The 26,050-nt window shown below is 43.9% G+C and overlaps 1 protein-coding gene across 3 annotated transcripts in view; it reads left to right on the forward strand.

The window, feature by feature from the left end:
* Prkn (parkin RBR E3 ubiquitin protein ligase) overlaps window positions 1-26,050 on the forward strand; it is a 1,199,081-nt gene that overhangs the window by 596,136 nt on the left and 576,895 nt on the right. The window lies entirely within an intron of this gene.

Raw genomic sequence — 26,050 nt, forward strand, 5'->3', positions numbered from 1 at the left:
AAGGCCCACATACCTGCAGAGACCGTCCTGGAAGGACCACACAGAGAGGACACAGAAATGGAAGGTCGACTCGGGAACCCAGTGTTCTAGCCTCCTGAAGCTGAGTCCTTCCCATGGAGGCCACCATTCCTGTGAACAGGAAAGTTTTCCACCATTCCGGCTCCCAACATTTGAGCTCCCTCAGCTTTTGCCACATAGAGCAGAGACAAGCAGTTCCCACCAAACCCTACCGAAACCACAGCTTTGTCATTACGGTACACATTTAAAAAATCTAAGGCACTAATATTTGGTGTGTTTATCTCACAGCAGTGGATGCCTAGGACACGCTCCACAGTGTCCTGCATGATCACACAGCCACACAAGCAACGACACATGCTCTGATGGATACATCTGTCTGTCTGTCTATCATCTGTCTGTTACAGTTGCATAAATGCAAATGAGAAATCAGATAATGATTCGGTGATCAAGGCATCAGGGAAGAATTATGTAAACTAGGAGGGGGTTCATTCGGCATGAGCAGGTGGTATCAGACCAACAATCACAAGCATTTTCAAGTCCACCTCCCCACTCATCGGATACCAGATGCACCACCTGGTCAAGAGGAGCTAACATGCAGCTGTGTATACATCAGATGTGATCCTATCCTGTCTACCTGAGGTTAGACATAGCCTCTCAGATTCTGTACATTTTCTCGTCACCATCAAGGACATATTTATAATGGTTTTACCTAATGGCTTATCTTATAGTCGTCACACGTTTGCAAACAACTTAGTGTACAGTCTAGTGCACTAGAGTCTGGGCAGTGGAGTCTCAGAGGCTTGGTTTGGACTATTTCTGTGATACACATGGGCTGCTGGCCTGGGACCAAACCTTCGCACCCCTGTCAGTTGCCTTTTTGTAACCTAGAGATGTTATTTTGAGGATTAACTCTGATAAAGGGCAAAAAGTGCTTGCCTAGAGTCTTTTATTGTGAAGGATAGTAATAGCCCTATGTATAACTATATGAGTTATAGTTATTATCATCTTAATTGTTATTATAATGTGTTAACTTTTGCTAGGTTGATTTCAGAAGGAAATCAAGGACTAGAGATAATTTATTATGATTCCTATCCAGTGAACTGCCATTTCTATGAATAACACAAAGAATTCAAATTGATGAAGTTACTCTTACAATAACTTAGTACCAAACAGTAACATCTGTAGTTCCTTAAATAAACACGTACTCCATTTGCATTTTATGTAATACACGTTTGTGACATAGACAAAATTCTATACCAGCTGATCTGGAAGAAAAATAACCCAATCATAATGGCTGTAGGAAAAGCATTATCACTGATGTTTATTTTTTTGAGAACTATGTGCCTGTATAATTATTGCAATAATTCTACACATTTTTTAATGTCATGCTAGAAGTGCAATTTAAAGTTATTACACCTCATTTTCATTGAATTAATTATTTTCATGATAAATCTTGCATTTTCTGATTATAAGCATAGAACATTGGTTGGGAAGATATCAGCCAGCATACCTTTCCATAAAGAGGGAACACCCATCTTGCTCACTACCTGGAAAGTCACTGCTGACAGTGGGTGTGTGTCTGTGTGTCTGTGCCTGTGACCAGATGCACACTTTTTAAAAGAAATGTGATCAGACCCACATGTTGCATCTTTCATCTTACATACTGTGCTCATTCCCGCGTCACACATAAAGATCTGTGTGATGGTGACTGGCGATGGATCCTATTGTGGTCCGGGTGAGCAGCCCCCTGCTGATGAGTCTTTGGCCCTTACACGTTTCCCTGTAAAAGCAGCACTCAGCGATCTTCCTCGTGTACACCTCCAACTTCCTGGTCATGTCTTAGACTGTGGCCGGGAGCAGAGTGAGGCAAAGGTGCGTTATGTCTAAAGTGCTGAGCTGCTTGGTTCCAAAAAGCCTTCTGCTAAGTTGGCTCAGTCTCACTGTCCCCAAACCCTCAAGTGAACAGTGTCTTCGCATTCTCTACTGCTAGATGCTTTTATTCTCTGAGTCTTTATTATCTGTGTGAAACAGGTAATCTCATGTTCATGATCTTTCTCCAATCACTGAGAGAAGTCTGTTGCTCACTAGAACAGTTATTTTTCTTTTATATAACTGCACGTTAGAAGCATTTCTTATTGTGACCCTTCGTGTGTCACATATAGAAGCAAGTAATTTTATAATTACGTTGCATCATGTACAAATCCTTTCCAGCATTGTAGGACTATTTAAGCCGTGAATTTTGATGCAGTTGCATGCATTGATTTCTTTATGGGGTTACGCCTTTTAACCCTGTCATTTTTAGCAAGATCTTCTCTACACTCAAGATCATTACAGATGTTTACAAAAATATTTCCTAATTATTTTAATAGTTTTATACTTTTAGGTGTTTAAATACTTGTTGCATGTAAAATTTTATTTTCCATGAAAAAGGATTCTTATGAATCTAATTTTACTTATTTCTCTCACCCAAAATTTACACATTGTTTATTCTGCATCATTTGTTGAATCAAGCATCCTTCCCCCTTGATTGAAGGGGATCCCATGCTCATCTGATATTCACTTTGTGTCTAGGTTTAGATTCTGTTCTGCCTTCATTTTCTTATCCTGCCTCCAAAACCACATCACCTCCTTTGCTCTGACACACAACACTATGACACTATGACACAACACTATAATAATTGCACAGTTACCAAATTGCTGTCATTTTTCCTTTGCTATTTGCACATTTTAATTTTTCCACATGATATGGAATATTTTCCAAATTTTGAACATGAAATAGATGAACTTACTTTTGATATATGTGTTCAGAAAATCATCATAGGGAAGTGGAGTCCAGAGAGAATGTATCTTTTAAACATAAATTATATAGTGGCAAAGTATATCTCAATTCTGAAATTCTGATCTGTGTCTAGAAAAATTCAGTGTCACTGACATTAATCGTCTAGCATTTAATTATATACATAGTGAGGCTGTTGGTTGGTATTCTTGGGTGACTAACAGTTCCACGCTACTAAACCACAACTCCAGGATAAAAGGTCAGCATCCCATTCTGATCTATATTTTTCTATACCTGACAAGGTAGAGTCTTGGGTATAAACTGGGAAGATTACTGTTCTTTGAATGACAAAAATGCATTAATTTTATATATAATTTTTTTTTTTTTTTGGTACCAAGGATTGGACCCAAGGGCACTTAACCACTGACCCACATCCCAGACCTTTTAATTTTTGTATTTTTAGAAAATCTTGCTAAGTTGCTTAGAAACTCACTAAGTTGCTGTGGCTGACTTTGAACTTGCGAGCCTCCTGCCTCAGTCTCCCAAGCCACTGGGAGACTGCCACAATGCTCACCTGCAGTAAGTTTCAATTTTAATGAAGTATTTGAAATCAGTTGTCTTAAGATAGTTTTTGTTTTAAGTTATTATTGTGTTTGATTTACAACACTACTCCAGGAGAAATTAAATGTTAACAAGATCAGTACTGCTGTGTACTCCATTATTGCCAATGCTTCTAATATTTTCTTCAGTCCGTCTCATGAGTACCATCCTATAATCTTCTTACATAAGTGGAATTTTCTAGAAAGGAAGATATGCCTAATGGAAAATAATAACTTAAAAGAAACAAGCATGTTTGGGGTATTGTCTACCTTCTGGGGGATCAATTTACTTAAGCAGAGATTATGGCTTCAAAAGCATTAGAACAAGAAAAACCCAGGTTCAGTCACTTTGCAAGCACTATAGTTGTGAACCTTGAACACAGTCTTAGTTTCCTCACTTTTAGAGTTGGATGATGATGGTGTCTCCCTAGGTTGTACTGAGCACTTCATTGGGTGATAAACATATAAAACGCCACACAAGGTGATAATGCAGAACCTCTCTTTAAATGTCATTAAAAATAACTGCCCAAATTAAGAGGCCAGTCTTATGTTCAGCTTAAAAATAAGCTATCTTGCTTTTCGCCTTTATTTTTCTTGATTTTCAAACTTATGATTCTGTATTTCCAGACATTGCTTAATGCTGTGTGCAGTGACTGATTTAGGACTGGTCACACTGAAGTTTCCATGCAGCATATGTAATATTTTCTGGGGCTAGCTCAGAGTTCAAAGAATGCTATTTTTATTTTGAGCATATTGATTCATGCCTCAACATATATCTGTTGAGTATGGAGGCAGAATTCTAGCTTCTGGAGGAAAAGAAGTAGACAAGACAGAAGGTAGGAGGAAGCATAGGGTGAACCTTCCACTGGGTGAAGAATGACAAAAGTCTAGTTCTGATAAATTATTAACAGAAAAGAATCTAAGACAAAATCCAATCAATTCAAAACCATCTTTTAACCCTAAGAGCACCGCTGGCAAGTCCAGACCTCGCAAACCTGGTCTTGCTTCCCGTTTAACTCCTTAAAGGAATATTGACCAGGTGACCTACAAGATGGTGTTCTGGGACTAGAGGATCTTGAGAATCTCTTCAAACTTCAAATATCAGCTAACTGTATTACTTCTACAGAAAAAAGAAGCTTTCCAGTTATAACTAAGAAATACAAATATAAAACAGAGAATACATGATAAATTACAGATCATAAATTAATTATGTTATTCTACCAATGTTGTATATTCCTTGATAACACGTGTGTAGCACATTTTAGGATTGCATACATCCAACAAATAGAAGGATAAAGCTAAAAAAAAATTATTCCTCTTCCAATTTCCTGTTCTTCTAATGCTAAGTTTTTAAGACTGGAGATAGCACTAAAGGTCTGGCATAGAAAAAGGTATTTCAGAAGGATGAAAGCCAGTCAGATTTCACCTGTCCCAGACCCAATGCATTCAGATAGGACCCAGGGTCGGCACCCGTGGAATGCAGTGCAAGATGACGAGGGGCAGGAACACAGGTCATCAGGGTCAGAGGACCTGGAAACCAGTGTCTGGGATGGCAGAGGCGGGAAGCTGAAGCAGGACTCGGGAGCACGGTCTCGGGCAGCCCCTCCTGCAGGGCAGCCAGGGGAGGCCCACAGGACATCACGGAAGGTCCTGGACTCAGGGCTCCCTTTGCTTTGTCCACCCCTCTGGTCACCTTCTCATCTGCGCCGACTATGGGGGCTCCCTGGCTCTGGAGACATGGCCGCCCCTCGGCTGAAGGAGGCATGGGGGTGCTCCTCTGCTGTGCTCTGTGACCACGGCACTGGGGCCTGGCATCTCTCAGCCCCGGTTTCTTCATCATGAGGGGCAGGCATGCAAGATCTTTGAAGGTGGTAAGGACGGTGTGTACAAAGACTCCCCGCACTTAATAACTAATAAATGCCAACTTATTTTGTTCTGTCCAGAGCTGGGGACAAATGGGCCTATGATCCCAGTGGCCCCCAAATGCATACCAGTATAAGGAAATCTACCTCAGTATTTGGTTATGTTTCTGTTTTTCAAGATCTTCTCTTCTGCCTTCCTCTGTTCCATAGAATCTCCTTTCTGTAGGACAAAGTAGGTATTGTTTGTATGAAAATGTGCACAACTAGGTAATCTTAGGACCATATTTGCCCTATTTTTGCTTAGTGGCTTTCAGATATCACTCCTTGTTATTATTAAAAATCAAATTTTCAGAAGGATATGATGCAACAGAAGAAATTGATGAGTGATGTATGTTGTGAGGGGAGGTGAATTCAGGTTGTTAAACTTTTAGACAAGCCCTGAAATCTGAGCCACTTATCCTGTCTTGTACACAGCGACCTGAAACCTTGTGCTAAGTCAGTTCATGCTGATGATGGAGATGCACTCTATCCATAAGGAGAGACCAAATCAGAGTGAATAGCTTTGAATTTAGAAAGTGTCTCTGGTTCCTGGAACATCACTTTATGTACAGTTAGCGGGACTCAGCTACCAGGGCTCTGTCTTCTGGCATGTAACTTATCTACTCTTTCCTGTTACCTGACTTCATATCGTCCTGGGACATATAGCAATCAACAAGAGAGATGGCTCTCTTTAGCTACCTGCTGAATATAATCTTATTTCCTACACCTGTGTTTGGGAACAAGTATAATCCCACATGCCACCCTTCCTCCAAGAGAAGAAGGGTTGGAAGTTGAGAGGGGTGTGGAGGGTTAAATTCCTTCCACCATACCCCTCGGTACCTGCCATGCCCACAGCAGCAGAGACACTGTGGGGAATTATTCTAAACATGCCGTCTGATTCGGATGGTAAGCGAACACATCTCTCTGTAACTAATGTCATCATTTTATGGAAAATGCAAGAACTCAGAAGGATGCACGCCAAAGAAACTGAATTGCTTCTCAGCACTCCCAGGTCACCCTAGAAGTGTTCTTCTCGGGCCATGGAAGATCTGGGCGAATTCCTGAACTACACTGATCATTTTTAGGCACTAAAATGTCCAGTTTTCTCGTATTACTCAATTAGATCAAACTTCTTCCTCTCCCACAGTTAAGTCTTTTCTCAGGGTAGGAAACCTGCTGCAGTTTCCTGCAGTTTATTTTTCTTATTTTCCCATCATTCCTCTCCTGTTCACTCCTCGTCTAACCCCTCCAGACTGGAGGCTCAGAGGGGTGGAGTGGGGAGAAGTAAGGATCAGAAAAAGTATTCATGAGCCACACACTGGAATCTGCTCCCAGCAGGGATCTCTTTTCTTGCCTTTAGATGTTTTGCTGCCTCCCCGGGAGGGTGCACAGCCGCCCGCATATCAACAGATTCCAGGGCCTGTGACTAAAGCACCCTGCGCCCTGCCTTGGGCCTGTGAGGCAGGTCTCAGGTCTCCTCTTCCCTCCTCGTCAGGGGCCGGTACTGGGGTGTCAGGCTTGGAGCCTGTGCCCAGGTTCTGAGCCATGTTCTGAGGTGGCAGAAACAGGCACACCGAGCTGCTCCTCAGGCTGGATGCAGGAGCAGGGGGAGTCTGCCTGGTGACGGGAGTCAGCACAGCTGCGTTGTTAGTGGACGGAGGAAGTGGCATGCCACCCGGGCGTCACAGTCTGTGAGCTTCGAATGGAGCCACGCGGGAAGACAGGACAGGGCAGAAATGAAATCCCAAGCAGGGACCTGCAGGTGTGGGCAGGAGAGCCAGTGGGTGGCCAGGTTGGAGTCAGGCCTTGGGTGTGGACAGTGGTGATGCCCTGTGTGTCACGAGCGCCAGCTGACGGATCATAGGGCTGGCCACTTGACCAGTGCTGATCTGCAGGTGACACAGCGGTAGGGGCAACCCCACGGTGCCCCCGCCTCCAGCACCTGTAACTGAGCAGTGGGGACAGAGAGTGCCCAGCTGAGTCCCCTCCTGGTGTGCTCTGCAGAAGGCTCTCCGTGAGCAGGAGGAGTGTGCTGGGTTGGGGCAAACATGGGGCAGGCCCCAGCAGGGAAGGGTGGAGGAGGCCTCCTGCTGATGGAAGGGCCAGAGGACGCTTGACTGCAGGACAGGGAGGTGCTGCGTGGGAAGGGCCCCAGGTGCCGGGCGCTGGGACTTGTCAGGTGGCAGGAAGAAGAGCACAGAGGTAGGCAGGAGGCAGGCCCGAGGAAGTAGCCCAGTACCCAGGGCTGCCGGGGTGCAGAGCACGCCAGACTCCCAGCAGCGGCCGCCTCTGTGCAGACGCCGGGGTAGGGGCCGCCTGGTTCGGGGCGAGGAGGGGAGTCCTTTGTCAAGGTGTTTCAGTTAACTTCTACGTTATGACTAACGATCTGACCAGAACAATTTTAGGGGAGGAAAAGGTTATTTAGGGACGCACAGTTTCAGAAGTCTCAATCCACAGCAGCAGGCTCCATTCCCCAGGGGCTCCAGCCGAGGCTGAACATCAGGGTGGAAGAGCGTGGCAGAGGGGAGCAGCTCACATGATGATCAGGGAGCAGAGACTCCACTCCCCAGGTTCAAACTATACACCCCAAGCCACGCCCCCAACGACCCGCCTCCTCCAGCCACACCCCCTGCCTCAGTTACCACTCAGTTAACCCTGTTAGGGATTAATTAGGGATAAAGCCCAATCACTTCTCCTCCAAACCTTCCAGCAATGTCTCTCACGTGAGCTTTTGGGGGACACCACATCTAAACCATAACACCAGGGGCACAGGCACGGTCTGGGTACGCTCCAGGCCCTGGGAGATGCATGCAGCAGGAAGGTGCCTGGCACTGTAAGCGGTCCCCTTGCTCTAGACCACACAGGGCCAGCACTGGGCTGGTCCATCACATTGCCAGTGATACTTGTGTATTGGGCATGGGGGTAGACAGAGCACAGATGAAGTGACGTTACCTGCACCCTAGGGTAAATGCCGGCAAGGACAAACACCCAAAATAAATGACGTCCATGATAGCCCAGGACAGGTAGGGACATGCAAAGATAATATGGCTTTCAGTGAGGAAAAGTGGACAGAGGCAAGGTTGAGAGTAAGGGGTGAGGCAAAACACGGCAGCAGGAGCCAGTCCTCAGGAGCGTCTGGGGTACATGGCCAGAGCACACACACAGGGTCAGCAGTAAGGTCAGAGGCCATCCGGTACGTGTGAGCGAACACACCAGACACTGAGAGCATTCACCCTGTCCACCCCTGTGCTCACACATGGCCTCCCGCGGGGAGCGGGGAACATCCCTCCACCGCAGGGATCGCCTCCCAGTGGCTGAGAAACAAAAAACAACCTTGGAGCGAAGTCCTTGATGGAAGACCTTTGCTGCTGCTTACCCGTTTACTTTTGCAGACTCTAACCTAGTTTTCCATAAAAGGGTCTGTGAGACAGAATCTTCTGGAAAGTTAAAAATAGGAAGAGAAATGTCAGGCCCGCTGATTCAATGTCTACATGTCCCTAGTGGGGTCCGGTGGAGGGTGGGTGGGTTCTAGCAAGCGCCCCACGCCTCTGGCAGAGCGGAGCCTTCAGGGTGGGGAAGGAACTGGGTGCCACAGGTTCTGACCGTCTCTGGGTTCACATCAGTCACCTTAATGGTCGATGCCAGCACTACGGTGGCGGAGGTCTGCTCCAGCGGCACCGCTGGTCATTCTGTCCCCTCCTCTAACGGGTAATCTGAACATCACCATGGTGCCCGCTCTGGGGCCTCTCCAGGTGGCTGATCTAATGTGCCGAAGCCACCCCCTCTTCTTTGGTTCCCACATGGTCTCTGCCACGTTCCTGTCCTCCTGCCATGATCAGCTCCCGTGGGGGGCGTCCACTGTGGCCTGTCACCCTGAAGCCAGTAAAGGAGCTACCCTCCTGGCTTTGCTGATGGCCCTGTGTAGAGACAACCACCTCTGCTACAGGGAAACAAGTTCCTAATGCTGATGCCCCCGGGCCAAGAGGTGCTGGGCCTGGGGCTCACTGGGACCATCTCCCTCCTCAGCCCCCTAAAGCAGTAACACTTGCCCACAGCTTTCCTCAGTCTCTCAAAGAAGCAGTTCTTCCATTGCTTATCTACTGCTGCTTTCCTAAAAAGCAGCTTTCGAGGCCCAGAAGTTTCCATATGGGTTTCCCCAGAGCACACAACATCTAGGGCCCGGCGTTTTCTTCTTCAAAAGAGAGATAATCTGCAGAGATGCACCTGCTGCTTCTCCCTCCACATTGCCCCAAAGCTTTCCTCCTCAGAGCAAGCCTTTGCTTTCATTTGATGTTAAAATGTCCATTTAGATATTTTGACACACAGCATTGGACTACTTGTTCCAAAGGGGAATTTAAGCCATGACATTGTAGTAGATAGGAAACAATTGCAATTTTTAAGTAGCAGTTGTTTTAACCTCTACATGTCAGGTTCAAAATAACACAACGCTGTGGAGTAGAGCCACGTTTTAGATAAATGCATCAACAACCAACCAAAGTTCTTAACACCTGGCTCTGCTGGAGAAGCACAGTTGGATCCTTAGGAAAGTCCCCTGGGAGGCCCAATGATGAGAGTTTCTGGTCTTTCTGACCGTTTTTCTTTCTGTTCTTCAGAATCCGGGTCAGAATTATTATTTAGAGCATGCTTCTCTTCTTCCTCTGATGCTGGAGACTGCATCTGGGCTCCTGCTTGTGCTAGGTGGACACTCTGCCACTGGGCCACCCCAGTCCAGGTGCATCTCTCATGGGACGGTGTTTTTTCTGTTACCATGGTGATGTGGGAAATAATAGAAAAATATGTCTGACTCACGCACCATCTTTTGTCTGCCACGTCTCCCTCGACTGCCTTCTCCCCTCCTTCCACACACGTTAAGTGCCGAATCTATACCATCTAAGGTCCAGGAATACAGAGATCAACATTTCCCATTCCCCCAACAGGTACTTAGTCCCAACAGTCTCATGGGAAAGACTGGCTTACAAAAATGTTGACTCTAATAACATACAGGGTTATGTGGAATATTCTGGAAACACCAGCTGGAAGCTTTAGACCTGGAGCCATCAGAAGACCTCATAGAGGAAGGGGCACAGGCTTACCTCTGAAGAAGTCATCCCTACTTCTTTAGTTTTCCAACAGGGCAAAGGTGTTCCTTTCTATTCTACTTGGGCCTGAGGACCATTTTCTACAGAGTGTACTGAGGTTTGTCATAGTGGAAATGATACTGAGGTTTGTCATAGTGGAAATGATACTGAGGCTTGTCATAGTGGAAATGATACTGAGGTTTGTCATACTGGAAATGAGAGCACTTTTCTGGCAGAATGAATGACCAGAGGTCCTTAAACACGGTTGCTTCCCAGGAAAGCTGCAGAGCATCGCTTGATGGTTTGTGACTGTAACTTTGAAGCTTGTCATAATTAATATAGTTAAGGACTAGGGTTGTGGCTCAGTGATGGAGCACCTGCCTAGCACATGTGAGGCACTGGGTTTGAGCCTCAGCACCACATGTAAAAAATAAACAAAATAAAAATCTATCAACAACTAAAAAGAAGATTTAAAAAAAATTAATATAGTTAAGTTGTGCACAGATTAGGATATCCAAAAACATGAGAGCCTTAAAATGAATTGGTGTGAGGTGTGGAGACATAGGAGACTAGAAGAAATACAGTCAACTTGCTGATGCAGGAGAACGGTGTGTAGTCTTGAAGTGCAGTGATGGAGTGGGCATACGGAGAGCACTGTGGGGTCCCCAGACCTCTGAGGGCATAGGCCCAAGTGTGAATCCCAGCTCCAGAATGCAGCCAGTTGCCTGACTGTGGCTGGAATAGTTACCTCTGTTTTGATTTTGTCATCCATAACCAGGAGTTCAAGGTGGTAGTTAGCTGATGGGTTTGCTCTCACGATCAGATAAAAGAATGCTGGAAGTACTGTGCATATCACTTAAAGTTTTTCTCAAGTAATTAGATTTAGGTTAGCTTGAGTTTCTAGTTTTACTTACATGTATCTGTCCCTCACCAAAAACTCTGAAGTTGTAACAACCAAAAATAAAATGTGTTTACAATATCAGCTGCTTCCAACTTCATCAACCACTCCCTGGAGTTCAAATGAAAACTTTTGTAATATCATCTCTGAGAGAATACTAGAAAAATAACTTTTTTTTAAACTAGTGATTGAACCCAGAGGCACTGAATCACTGAGCAACATCCTCAGCCCCTTTTATTTACTTTTTTTATTTTGAGACTGGCTTTGAACTCATTAAGTTTCTGAGAACCTTGCTAATTTGCTGAGGCTGGCTTTGAACTTGCAATCCTTCTGCCATAGCCTCCCAGGCTGCTGAAGTTACAGGCATACACCACTGGGCCCAGCAAAATGCCCATTTTTTAAAGCATTGGAGATTTGGATCTTTTAGGACTTCATTTATTCCTTCCTTTGCTCTTATCTGTTCCCTTTCTTTTGAACAGAGTGGCCTCTTCCTCACACTATCACTGCAGATCACAATTCCGTCCGCACAGCAACTGCATCTTGTCTGCTCTACATGCAAATGTAGCGGTGCCGCTGTCAAGTGCTGGCCTGACCCGCTGCCTGCGGCACTGTCCCGCGGTGTGCTGGAGACCAGGCTGACTCCACTGTGCTCTCACGCTCCAGCACAAGTTGCAAAGGCAGATGCACTTTCGGGGCTGCTGATACTGGACTCAGGCTAAGCCAAACCACTTTGTGATTTTTAATACGTGAGGTTATTTAGCATATGTGGAACCACAGATTGAAGGTGTGTTGTAGTCTGTCGTGCTAACAAAGCGTGCGCAGAGAACTGCCCGGGCATTTGTTGGAACGTAGATCTCCAAAGCTTCAAAAGTGCTCTTCAGCTAGGTCTTGTCACTGCTCGGCAGATTAATTACACACCAACTCAATAAGCCATCGTGTTCTGGAAGTCAGTGCAGTGCCTCATTCCAGAGGCCCGTGGAGGGCAGACTCCTGGAGACTTGTTCTGAACTGCACCTCTCAATCCATCTCTTGCACCTCGAGGATGCACCCAGGCATGCCCAAGCCGGAAACGCTTCACTTCCCTTCAAAGTATTCTTTAAGCACCTGAGCCCATGTCTTCCATGGTCCTGGAGATTCTAATGACATTCTGACAGCTGTAGCGCTTATTATTTACTCATTGAACATACAGTCATCCAGGACCCAATGGAAAGGTGCATCAGGAAGAAATTTAGGCTAAGACTTGACACTTAAGCTTAAATGGTGAAAAGATTTGTTGGTTCCCATGTAACTTATTTTTCTCTATAAAGGTATAGGTTAATTATAGAATTTTGGCTCTAATGATTATGGTTCTAATAACAGAAGGAAAATATCTTGGTACTTCATCCCAAAATGTTGAATGAGCCAGTAAACAATCTAAGTATGGTTGATCCCTACAGTAGATACTAAAAGTTCCTAATGCACAAGAATTTGTTATATTTACATTTAGCTATTTAACAGCTGAAGAATAACATGACACCCAGGTAAAGCAGCAAGGCTGAATTATGGGGAAATAATAATATAAAGATACATGGATGCCTTACCTAACATAGTACTATCGATTTTATATTTAACTTAGAATTTAATACAACATAAACTCACAGCATATTAATACCATTCACTCATTTAGGGTTTATTTATGGCAGAGTTGTACTCTCAAGTTATTTTCATGCTTTCAGAAGAAAACAAACCCTTGTACATAAAGAATATTAGAGACACTTGTGAGAAGTTGAACAAAGTTATAATTACTGAAGTGATCAGTTTACATATTCTAGTTGCCGGTGTAAATTGCCGGTGTCACCTTTGAAAAGCAGGCCCTAAAGTACATCTCTCAAGGTTATAGATGCTTAATTACCAGTAAGCTCTGAAATAATACAAATGCTTGGTTTAAAAATTGTTTTGTAATTCAACTCTTTAATTTGAAAATGACTCTCCTCATTGCGAGTTTAAATTAATCTGCTTTTCTCTATGTTTCCAAAGAATGAAATATTAGCACTTGTCTTTTGTACCCTGCTTACAAATGAGCTTCAAAAGTCTGATGCCAACCTCTGAAAGTTTTTGTAGTCTTCCTTCCTCAGCTCTGTTCTGGATCTTTCCCCAGGGCCCGTGTGCTCCCTGCGTAGACAACCAGCTCCCTCCGCGTGGCACACAACAACAGCCAGGGGCTCTCCCTGGGGGCTGCTTTCCCATGCTGGGTGTTGGTTGTTTTGAGATGGATGCAACTTGTCTCATAAAAGTGGAGTGGAAGGGAATGCTGAGTGAATGAGAAGGTTAACTATGAAATCTGAAAGCCCACAGTCCCTTGCTGTGACAGGCAAAGCTTCAGAAAATGATGGATTTGATTTTTTTTCAAAGGCATCATTTACTGTGATGGAGAAAATATGTGAATTAATTAGACACAAAAGCCAGTGTGGTTGGGTCTCTGCTGACAAAATGATGTTTCCTGTGAAGAAGTTTATCACATCAAATGTTATGACAAATGGGTTTTCCAATAACCTTGAAATATGTGATTATAGTTTTAATTGTTAAAATGGTCAGTATTATGTTGAAAGTATTGGTTTTCTGTCATTTGATCTAAATTAGATGTTTTCACAATATTTCCGACAAGACGATTTGGTATGCCCTGCACGCAGCGCCCTGTATCCATCCTGCATATCCTCCGTTGCCGTGTGTTCCTGAGGGGATCATAAAGGAAATGAGAAGTGAGGACCACTTTCTTATTTGTGGGCCCTGTGCCCAAAGGTTCACGCATGGTTCTGGTCAAGGCTGGGTTGAAGGCCAGGCCTCGTTAGTCTTGAGTCCAAAGACCACTTTCCTGGTTTCTGCAGGTCTAAATAGTAACCTCAGGATTGTTTATCACACAGTGACCGCGAGGAGATTGCTGCGGGGTGACCTGTGTGACCTCCTAATACCCCACTTCTAAGTGGTTCCTAATAATAAACGTGGCCGAATAATGAGCCAAGCATTGGTCTTTACATTAGTCCTCTCCCCTGCCCGAGACGGGAGGTGAAGGAGGATGGACGGGCAGGCTGAGGAGCTCAAGAGTCCAGTGTACTAGACACCTGTCAAGAACGGGAGGAATAGATGAGGAAGCTTCCCCACTTGGAAGAGTGCTTTTTGCCAAGGGGCAGCCTGGGGGCTCCAGGTGCAGCAACACTTGGCATGGAGATGGGTGATGGGAGAAGTACTCAGGGATTCCCCGACTTGCCTGTGTCGTGGTGAGTATGTTACTGACGTGAATCAGATTCCCGTGTGGGATACACGTGACTAGGTAAAGAATGGCAAGGAACAGACCCGTCACCTTTGCTGTGGATTCACTTAAAAAAATACCAAAACAAGAATTAGTCCCACCTTTTATTTCTTTGGCAGGAAATTGCCCTATAACATAAAACTGACTTTCATAAAATATCAGTAAATTTGAAATGCCAGATGGAGACCTTCATCTTGGCAGTTTTGAACTGTTCTTTTCCATTTGGGAGGCTCAGAATGAATACTTATCTTGTCAGTTTATGCTCTATTGTGCAAAGGTTCTGTTTTGTGTAAACGAATGTCAGTCAATTTAGAACAAATTGATTTCCCTCTCTAAGAATGAAATCCCCTATCCTGCAAGCAGATACTTTCCATGAATGTGTCATTTCCATTTGATTTCTGACCTCAGCCTTCTCTATTGATTGCGACATGTAAGTATTCACACTTTCAGTCTGGAGATGTGAACATTTTCTGCTTACTATTTTCTCACCCAAAGACTTTCCTATATTACAGTCTTTCTATCTGAACAGCTCCCCAATTCTTGCAGCCTGAATCATATAAAGTACATTGCAATTTGCTTCAATTTCAGAGAGTAGCAGGGTGAGCAGCTAAAGGTGATGGGGAGAAAGGCAGGGAGAGGAAGGATTTGAAAGCTGGCTTCAGAAGGGAGACCGTGGCTGGTGGTCTGCAGCTTGCGAATGCCGCTCTTGAAAATTAGGCTGAGACTGAAACCGGACCTCAGAGGCGAGCCTAGAACAGCCCTGGATAAAGTCGGCCTTGCACTTCTGTCTGGAATCTTGGGTTGCCACGGTGCTTTTCCCTTTGCAAGTACCTTTGATTTATCTCTTTTTTCCTAAGTGATCATCACCCTAAGCCCATATCTTGTTACTGCAGGAGAGGGAGAAAGAATAATCTATAAACTCAAATAAGCTTCCCCACCCCCCAAAGAGTGAAGCTCAGAGGAGCACTTTGTGGTATGAGATCTTTTTCTCCATGGACATAATTTGGTGATTTGTTAACATAAAATCGTAGAACTCACAGTCAGCAGAATCTTACCTACTGATTCACTAGAGGAAATGCTTGCCAAAAAAAAATCTGAACAGTGGGCTTCTTCTTTTTTAAAGGATTGATTGCAAAAATCCCTGTTCTAGAAATCAAGCTGCAGATTTACTCAGGATAATGTGTTTTGAAATGTGTATTTTCTACAACCCATGAAGTGTTCTCTTCCACTGATATGAACACATGTACATACAAGGTCATTATAGTTGAAAAATATTGGACACATCCTAGGAGTTACCTCAATCCAGGAGGGGACAGTCCTTCCATGGACCACCACACAGCAAAAAGAGATAATTAGCCCCTCTACACACCAAGAGCTCTACCCTAAATTATGAGGTAATTTTTAGAACATATAGCTAAGTAGGGAAAAAAAAAGCAAAGTACAAAAAAAATGACGTATATTGTATTGCTATTTTGTAGGAATGAGGAGGAGATTGTCTGCTGGCAGAGAGCTGAGCTGCCAGGGGTCAGAGTGGTCAGTTAAGGCAGCAAGCTGTAACGGGAAGAGCGAGGCCGTCACTCTGGGCAGTGGTCTACGGGATGCTTTCAGGAGCAGCAGGACTTCCCTCTAGTCCATCGTCCCCCATGGAACTGCACCTGGTCAAGGGTCGGGGGGATCCATCCCCAAACAGACCTCAGACCAGTGGGAAGGACTCAGTAGACAAAGTCAAGTGCAGCATGTGTTCAGGGTTCAGAGGCGCCTGGAAGGGACCAGCCGGAGGGCTGAGGAGAAGACCGAGGCTGAAAGCTCCGGGCAGGGATGCACCTGTGGGAAGAGCCGGGCCAGCGGGGCTCCGGGTCCGGGACAGCAGCTCCTCCCCAGACGGCCGGGCACTGGCTGCCGGCCGAGGCGCTGGACGGGCAGCTTCCGCACCAGGCCTCAGGTGGGGCTTTGGCTGTGGATTCTGGTGGGGACTGAAAATCCACACGCGAGTGTGTAACCAGGGCCGGCCTCCTCAGCAATGAGGAAACGTGCCGGGGGGAGAACGAGCCATGTGCACGTGAGAGCCACTCTCTGGGGAGAGTTGGACTTGAGTGGAAGGCCTGGGAGGGCGGCCGGGGCCAGGCAGGCTCGGGTCAGGAGAGTGACTCCTCTGAATCTTTCTTTCAGTGTGTCTTTGGGTTTGACTTTTGGAACCATATGAAAGTTTTTTTTTTTTTTTTTTTTTTTTGTTGTTGTTGTTTTTTTAAAGAAATCAACAAAGAGAAGAGAATAAAGCTAAAATGAAGTACAGGTATAAACAAATTTAATGGCATTTCAAATGAATAATATAGCACAGGGGAAAACGAAGTTACCAAATAATTTTCAGCACAGGAACTCTTTACTATGAAGTCAAAATAACTATTAAAAATGAGTTTAGTTAGTAGTTTTGTCTTTTGTGCTGGCTGGGTTATCAGTTAACTCCTTTCTCTGTATTTCCAAATATCTGACTTTTCTAAATATCTAAAATGATGTTGAGGGTAATTGGATCCAGATTTCTCGCCACCACAGAAAGAGGCTGCGAACCTCAAAAAGGGAGAAGTCTAGAGTAGACGCTGATGCTTGGCTGTACGTAGTTCTCTCCATGGACTCAGGCTGTTCACATGGACGTGGGTCGTCGTGGGCATCCTTGTGTTAACACGCAGGATCCGATTTGATCTCCGAGACTGAAGAAGCAGCAGTATGGCAGTAGGAAGGGGCCCCCGGCACTCAGACACTAGTTTCTTGACACTCTCACCACTAAACATACCAGGGTTCCATGGAGGGATGGTGGGCTCTGGACTTAAGGCAGGGAAAGCATCAGCGGAGCCTGGGACCCTTTCTTGTTCCTGAGATAAGAGAAGATGCTTGCAACAGTGGAGATGCTGGGGCAGTTGGGATCTAGAATGTCCCCAAAGGCTCATGTGTTGAAGACTTGGTTCCAGTAGGTGGCGCTGTTGGAAGAGGTGGGTCACTGGAGGCTGCCTTTGAAGGCATATTTTCTCCTTGGCCCCGCCTCTCTCTCTCTGCCTACTGTCCGACACGAATGAAGTGAGCTCTTTTGCTACACTCCACCCTTCCACCATGATATAATGTCTCATCATAAGCCCAGAAACAATGGAGTAGGCAGTCAAGAACTAAAACCTCTGAAAGGGTGAAATAAATTTTTCCTCCTTAAGTTGTTTATCTCAAGCACTTTGTCACAGTACTGAAAAGCAGACTAACAAAAAATGCAGGATCTAGCTTCAGAGAGTTCCCATTGGCTAGATCTAGGAGAGTATGAACATCAAAATAAATAATGGAATTTATAATCAACAGATATAAACTTAGGAAAAAATAGGAATCCATGTGTGCATATTGACATAAACTAATACATGTATAAATGAATAAATGGTTGGAAGTTCTCTTCCTCTCAGTAAAATTCCAAATGCATATGAAACAATGCATTTAGGAAAATCGTAATTTACCTATCATCACACTAATAATTGTTCATGCCAGGATCATCAATGGATGCTAACACAGCAGGACATAGCTTTAAATGTCTCCTCCAAAAATACTTATTCATAATGAAAGAAAAATAGTCACCTGCTGGTGAAGAATCCTGACAGAGACCACCACAACCAGATGACCCAAGCTGAAATATTGGGACGAATCAATAGCATGTGTCTTCTAAAAAAGAAGCAACGGGACAATCCAGATTGGGGGACATTCCTCACAAAAACTGGCCTGAACCCAACCAAAACTGTCAAGGTCATGAAAGAAAAAGACAGACTAAGGAACTGGTTCAGGTCAGAGGGCACTAAAGGGACATAACCAAATGAGACACTTGTTCCTGGTTGAAATTTCGGGCTAGTGTATTTAGCTTATAAATGGACATTATTGATATAATTGATATAGTTTACAAATAAGAATCAGATTTACTGAATTAGAGAAAAGTATTCTATCAACATTTCCTGATTTTGATAATAGCATTCTGTTTAAGCAGGAGAATTTTCTTATTAGCATGCAGGAATTAAACACATCAGCATTTTATAACGTTCCTCATCGTAACTGGAAAGATTTTATTTCATGGCACAGACCTTAGTATGTCCATGGAGGGTGACTTTCATCTTCAGCGTGTACTGAAAAGGCCAAAATGGAATCCCTGAGCTTGGGTTACAGCTTCCGCTTTTCTTCCCAGTGGAAACTGATCCATCTTTTTCCTGCTTTCTTGCCTTAAATTATTACATTACAGTGGTGCCAGTGGTGGTGGGTTTATTTTCATTTGCCTGAAACCTCTGGAAAGAAGGATGTTTCCCAGCTTATGAAATGTGATTGTTTCTGTGCAGTGATCTTCGGGGGGGGGAGTGGGCGCTGATTTCCATTTTCTCCGATTTTCATTTCCAAATTCCCATTTGCCTTCCAGGTTTGAGTGGAGCCAGCCCAGTGTTTCACCTCTTTATGATCCTTTTTATGTAGTTTATTTTGTTCCTAAACCCACAGAAATATATTAAGATTATCCAGATTTCTTGGTTTCTCAAAAATTGTTAAAGCTTTTTCTTCCGTAGTCATATTCCTCTATCTTTGCTGATAAAATTCTCAAGTATCGTAAGGCTAAGTAAATAACATTCCTATTACAGAGCCAACATCTTTATTCCCAGGGAGGCCCATGGCATCTTTTTCTCATGTTCAATGCTCTTAGGATTTATTTTTCTATTTACTCTTTGCATTCCCATTGTCTATTTCCTTTTATTTTAAATTGGGTGGTGTTCCATGCAGAATATGATTCGATATCCAAGGAAGACTGATGGCAGTCACTGAGTTGTGATAGCCTTCGCCTTTCCAGCTTTTATCCGGGGGTCATTAATCCCAGGCTTTGTTCCGAGTCCTGCTGGAACTCATTCTGTTGGAGATGCTGGTGTAAAATCGGCACTGCACCGTAGGCGCTTGGCTGCAGTGCTCAGTTCCCAGCCATGGCTGGGAACCTAGTGAGTCCTGAGGAACAAGAACCTAGTCCATGGGCACACTAGGGTTCTGTAGCTCCCAATGGACCCAAGGAACACGGGCCTGTGTGGCCCATGCAGAGGAGCCTCAGGGGCAGAAGGCAGGTGGGTGGGGAGGTGGCGTGAGTCTGAAGGACGCACACCAGCTGTCCAGGACAAAGCTGCCGAGGGCACAGCTCTGTCTGTCCCAGTGGTGCCAAGTTTCCAGGCACAGTGCTGTTATCGCTTATTTCTGAACTTCTACAGTCTCTTAGGAACCTTCAAGAATTTCCATGGTTGACTTTGTAGTTCTGCCTTCCTACATGCCTTCAAAAGAAACTCAGTGTTTTGGTCTCAGTCAATCCGGTGATGCCTGCTTTCCCTTTGCAGTTTTTCAGTTGAACTTCACTTTTTGCTCTGGTACCTTGCTGGCGAGTGAGGATCGATCGCATCAATACCCCGAGCGAGGTCTCGACACATTCGCAGCTTCATTTTCAAACCGGGGCTGTGTGTGAAAGCCTTCAGTCGGCTCTCCCAGAGTGACATGGAGACAGAGCACCTGGTTGTTTGGGATGTACACTGAGTCTGGTATTTTAAAAGGTATTCAAAATTTAGTGTTTGTGGAATGAGGTTATTACAGAGAGCTCGGGTAGCTGTAAATCCAAATTGATTTGGAAGCACACCGCATGCCTCTGGGAGAAGCTCAGCCCTCTCCCTGACTGTTTCCTTCCTTCCAATATCATATCATCAAGGTAATAATGTTGTCTGCCAGAATTTGTGGTGATGAGCAGATGGATTACTAATATTTTGTTGATTGATTTCTTACTCAGCTCTGCTATCAAACTTAATTGATGACTCTGCCATCAATGGTTTAAGTGGCACCATTGAGTTTAGACTTGGAGACCCCGCAGACTCCTGCCATCAGGCCCGGATCCTCACGTTCGGCTTTCACTTCGTTTCCATGATCTGCTTCCATTTCAGATATATTTGGGAAATATATTTCATTTTTAGAAATGTATTCTGAATGTCCCTATAAGCATGTGTCATGTTGTAAAATTAGCCTCTGGCACGGTGAGACGTTTTTCAATACCTTTGATTTCTTGCCTGAAATGGGTACACTATTGCACTTCCGTTGGTTGTTATTATCACTGCTGTTATTACCACTGAATGTTTTCTCTGGATTCTCAGAAGGGACGAGCCCCACCGTCTTTCTCTAATGCAGAACACTTGACCTTCTCTGTCAGACGCCTCGTCTTGTTTCAGCAGGACCGCAGGCTGTCCTACATTCCAAGGCCAGACTCATTTCTTTAAAGGCACCGTCCTTCATTACATATGAAGAATGAATAATAGCAACCTTGCCTTTCAGGAAAAGCTAAAAAAAACGTTTAATGCTATTTTCTACTGTCGTAAATAAGTGAGACACTTGGATGTTGACTGAGCGTGCGCTTCCCATTCATTTCTCCTTCACGTGGCCATTCACGGTTCATTTGTTTAACTCTGTGTATAGAGAGAGCCTGGAAGGGTTCTAAGTTCCAGAAACACATTGGTGAACACAAGCAGGTCATTACCCTCGAATGGGGCCACACACTCAGGTGTTCCCAGGCCGACCCGCACCACGCGGGCTTAAGACCATGCTAAGAAGTTGCATTGTGCTTTCCAAGTGGGATGGAGAGCTAGAGAGGTGGAAGGAAGGTAGGGGGGAATGTAATTTGGGTTAAGCTATTGAATGTTGAACCTGGCTTCTGTGGTTGAAAGACTCACCTTACTGAGACTATGGGGCAAAAGCATCAATGTATTGTGTATGATTTTATTGCATTTGGTTATTTTTTTAAATCTCCATAATTATTGATGGTGCACTTAGTTTAGTCAGGAACCATTTGTTAAGTGACTACTGAGTTAGGAATAAGGCTGAGGCATGGGAAACAAGACAGAAATAGACATTAGGCAAAATAAAATCACACAAATCAATATATCATTTTATCTTAAATGTTTAAAAGGAAAGTCCTGTGCATTTGATAGTGATTCTAAGAGAAATGCACTCACCTAATTTTGTTCAAATAGGATAGCTATGTTATAATATACATATAATTCATTAAATTCAGCAATGTCATTGTGAGCATAAAACCCAAATAGATATCTAACATCCCTTTATATTATTTTCATTTCATACTTGAGAATTTTGCAGTTACAAACTCATATCACAGAATTAAGTAGATTTAGGAAACAGAAATAACGTGCAATCCTTCTCTTCACCATCTTCTAACCCTACGTCGAGCACTGGTCTTCAGAGTCAGTTCTTCCCCTCAGAGTCACTTGCTGTATGGGTAGAGCCTGCAGGTCTGCGTCGCCACCGCTTTGAGCTGAGCTGGGAGAGGAGACTGAGCCCTGGGAGCTTTCAGCCTCTCTTCCCTCCAGCCAGAGGCTTGGTGGGCAGGGCAGCAGGTTGGGGCTGTTGCTCTCATGCCAGGAAGCAAGCAAAAGCTCAGGAGTGCTCTTTCCCTCTCTCTCTCCACCCTGTTTCCTAGCAATTTGATACTCCAGGGGCAGGGGAAGGATGGGGAGCGCTGATGAGGGATCCTTGGGATCTGTCCCCTAGAGCGTGTCTCCTGCAGAAGGACAGGCCAGGGCTCAGCTGGAGTTTAGTGCTATGGTAAAATGCCCAGCTCTCTGTCATACTGTGTCAATAGTTTTCCTTTATTATTTTTTTTGAGACACTTCTTACAAGTCCCGGCTTTGGATACCTTGCTTGACTCTCTACTTAGTCCTATACTATTCCCTTTATTACAAGTTAAGGGTCAAATGCAGACCACACTAAAAACACCAAACCAGAAACCTTATCTTGGAAGAAGCACTTATTCCAAACTGTTGCCTTTTCTCTCTTTTTAATTTAATAGTACCAATTTGTTTAATATTAAGTTTAGCTTGATGATTTGGAGAAAATTTTTATTTTCCAGGTTTATTCTGTGACTTCCAAAGCTAGTCCCCTGAGCTTTATTTCACTTGAACTGCTCTTGTAGACAGATCTTCCTTGTCCCTACAGACAAGTGGCATGTTCCTACTGAGAGCAAAATGTATATTTTTAGTAGCTTGCAAAACAATCAATACCCATTGAAATAGAACACTATCTTAAACACTTTCCTGAAATTGGATTTATTCCATTGACTCCAATATCAGAACTATTTCTGTGAAATTTACTTTTCACTCACAATCATCCCAAGTCTGAGAAGCCGCCCTCATCGGGAACGCCTGCTCCTCCCCAGGCAGAAACCTGGGTGCCTGGGAAGGGTCCTCAGGTGAGGCCACGTGTTCTGAGCCCCTGCAGCCCCCAGCTCCTTTCTGCAACAGACACTCAGAGAGCGGTCCGCGCTACCGCCTTCAACTCGCCCCCGCAGACCGCAAGAAGCTTGCTGACGGCCACCACAACAGTAAATGTCCGTGATCCTCAGGCCAATAGGGAAGCACTGAATCCTGGCCTCACCTGCTGACCAGTGCACCTCTGTGGCGTCCTCTCCCGTGAATTTCTCACTTTAAGTGACAGAGGCCCTGGTGCTTGAGGCCTGGACACAAGTTGCCACCTGGGGAGAGTGCCCTGGACTCCTCCTTGCTCCTTTCTCTCCAGGTCGACCCTAGCCTGCTTCCATGGTCGTAAAGAGACGGCAGGGGAATGGAGGCCGGGGAATGGAGGCCGGGGAATGGAGGCCGAATCTGGGGAGGCCGAGCCCCGTCAGCTCTGTATGAGCTGAGAATATCTTGAATTGACTGAAATAGTGAAAGAAGTGTTGCTTGTATTTTTTCACATGCACATCAAGCTGGATTTTTAGCAATTATTAAAGTACCAGTCTTCTTCCATCAAGACGGGAGTTTGGTAATTAAATTTACCCCTTCTCATACAGAAATAAGCAAAAGTGTTAAGACGGTGATTCTGTAAACACCAGCAACAAAGGACAGGGACCCCTGAGAGACAGGGGCAAGTGAAGTGAGCTCTGTGCTTGCCCCAGATCACTTCCTTCAGAGAGTCTCCAGGATGGGGACCAGGGAGGAATTTCCCAGGTGGAGGCCCTCAGAATCCCTGAGTTAAAAAGAGATATGCGAGATTCTGGGGAAACCAAGGAAGCGAGGTGAACAGAGAGGGACTCTGGGGAAACTTACCTGAAGGATTAGAGGAACAGTATCAAGCGTCACGTGGGGCTGGTGAGACTACTTCGTCCCACCAGCCAGGCTGGGAAAATCAAATGTATGGAGTGTTAGCTAGAATACACAGAAAGGCCTTGCCCGAGTACTGGGGAGTTTTTCCCAAAGTAAATGCTTGTCTGGACCCAATCGCCAAATCTTAAAATCAAGTCCTAAAGGTTTGTTGCGGAAAGCTCTTTCCTTGTCCCTGATGCCAATCCAATAACGAGGACACGGTTTTGAGAAAAAGGAGAAAGAAGGTTTATTGCTTTGTCAACAAAGAAGAAACACAGGGATCCTGTCCCAGAGGCCATGATTCTGCTCATCAGCAGGAACGGGGGGCTTTTATAGAGTGATTCAGAGAGAATACAAATAGAGAGGAGAGCTCAGGAAAGAGAAGATCGGGGAAAAGAAGATGAGGGAGGAGAAGATTAGGGAAAGGATCAGGGAGAGGGTTAGGGAGAAGAAGATCAGGGAGGAGGTCAGAGAGAAAGTTGGGAAAAAGAAAAACCATGGAAATTTCAAAGTGTCAAGGGATAGAGTCAAAGCATCAAGTGAACCCTGTTATGGGATGAAGTTAGATGTATCCCAAGTGAATACATTGCAACACAAAGTCTAATAATATTTCTTGGAATACAAAAATAGTTACTACTCAACCTGACAAAATACACAATGTCTAACATCTAATCAAATATTATAAGTCATGCAAAGAGGCAAAATTATGATGAAGGAACTGTAATAACCAATAATGAAGAGAAAAATTCATCAAGATTGAACCAGAACTGATACAGACGTTAGAATCATCACACACGGAGATTAATAGCCATTATAACTGTGTTCCATTTGTTCAGAGAGCTTAGCAGAGACATGGAGGATACAAAGTAGACCTACGATGAACTCTTGTGAGGAAAATGACAATATATGAGATTTGTAGGTGATTAGACTTTACAGAAGGAAAAATAAGTGAATTTACAAACATGGTGATGGAAACTATCCAAATTGACACTCAGTAAATACATTTTTAAATAGGGAAGAACATCAGTGAACTGTGAGACAATATCCAGAAGGTTATAGCTTATGTACATGTAGTTAGAGTACCTGGGGTTGGGGTGGGGGAGACAAGATACAGAAAAGAGGAAGAGATAATGGTGAAAGCTTTCCGGTAAACATGAAGGAAACAGCACCGCTCCAAGGATAATACAAGTGCCTAAAACAATTCATTTAAAAAAATGTTTAAAAGTATCCAAGGAAAAAGAAACTATTTATACAGAAGATAAGATGACAAAGATAAGGGTGACAGGTTTCTTACAGGAGAACTTGCAAGAGAGAAGACAGTTGGCAGCTTGAAAGGTCTGACAGGAAAAAAAAATCTTCAACCTAGAAATTTATATGAAGCAAAAGTCAATTTTAAAACTGAATGTGATTTTTAAGTCCTTTGGGTATAAATCGAAGAGTGGGATAACTGGTTCAAATGGTGGTTCCTTTCCAAGTGTTCTGAGGAATCTCCATCCTGCTTTCCATAATGGTTATACCTAATTAGAACAAATTTCTAAAAATTAATTTAAAAAAGTAAATGTGAAACAGAAGTTTTGAGACACACAAAAACCAAGAGTTCATAGTCAGCAGAGCTACAGTGCAATTAAATGTTAAAGGAACTTCTCAGAAGGAAAACTATACAAGCCGGAAACGTGGGTGTACAGTATATCAGAAATGATCACTTCACAATTGAACATGTAAGCTTTTTAATTACTTCATCATTGTAATAAATAACTGATTGTTTAAATAAAAATGAAAGAATGCATTTCAGGGTTTATACCATATATAAAAATGTGTGACAACTAGTTTGTAAATCTAGGTGTTGAAAATAGAATGTTCTTAGAAGTTCTTATGCTATGTGAGAAGTGGTATAATATTACTTTAAAATTGGCTTGAATAAGTTAAAGATGTATACTATTATCTGTATGATCCTCACAAAGCAATCACTAAAATAATAGCGAGCTATGGCTGATACTCAAATAAAGAAGACAGCACAGAGTCACAGAAATAGCACAAAAGCAGAAAGAAAGCAATAAAAGGGTCTGGGGATATAGCTGAATGGTAAGCACTTGCCTACTCTGTGTGAGGCTCAATTCCTAGTACCACGGGGCAAAAGCAAAACAAAACAAAACAAAACAAAAAAACCAACAACAACAACAACAACAACAAAACCCAAACACATAGTAAAATCTAACAAAAAAAAATACATGGGATAAATAGAAAATAAGTTGTAATATAATAGATTTAAATCAAGTCATATGAAATACACATTCAATGTAAATCTCATAGATGCCCCAAATGAATACAGA

Source organism: Sciurus carolinensis, chromosome 7 (genome assembly GCF_902686445.1).
Source record: "Sciurus carolinensis chromosome 7, mSciCar1.2, whole genome shotgun sequence".
Taxonomy (NCBI): domain Eukaryota; kingdom Metazoa; phylum Chordata; class Mammalia; order Rodentia; family Sciuridae; genus Sciurus; species Sciurus carolinensis.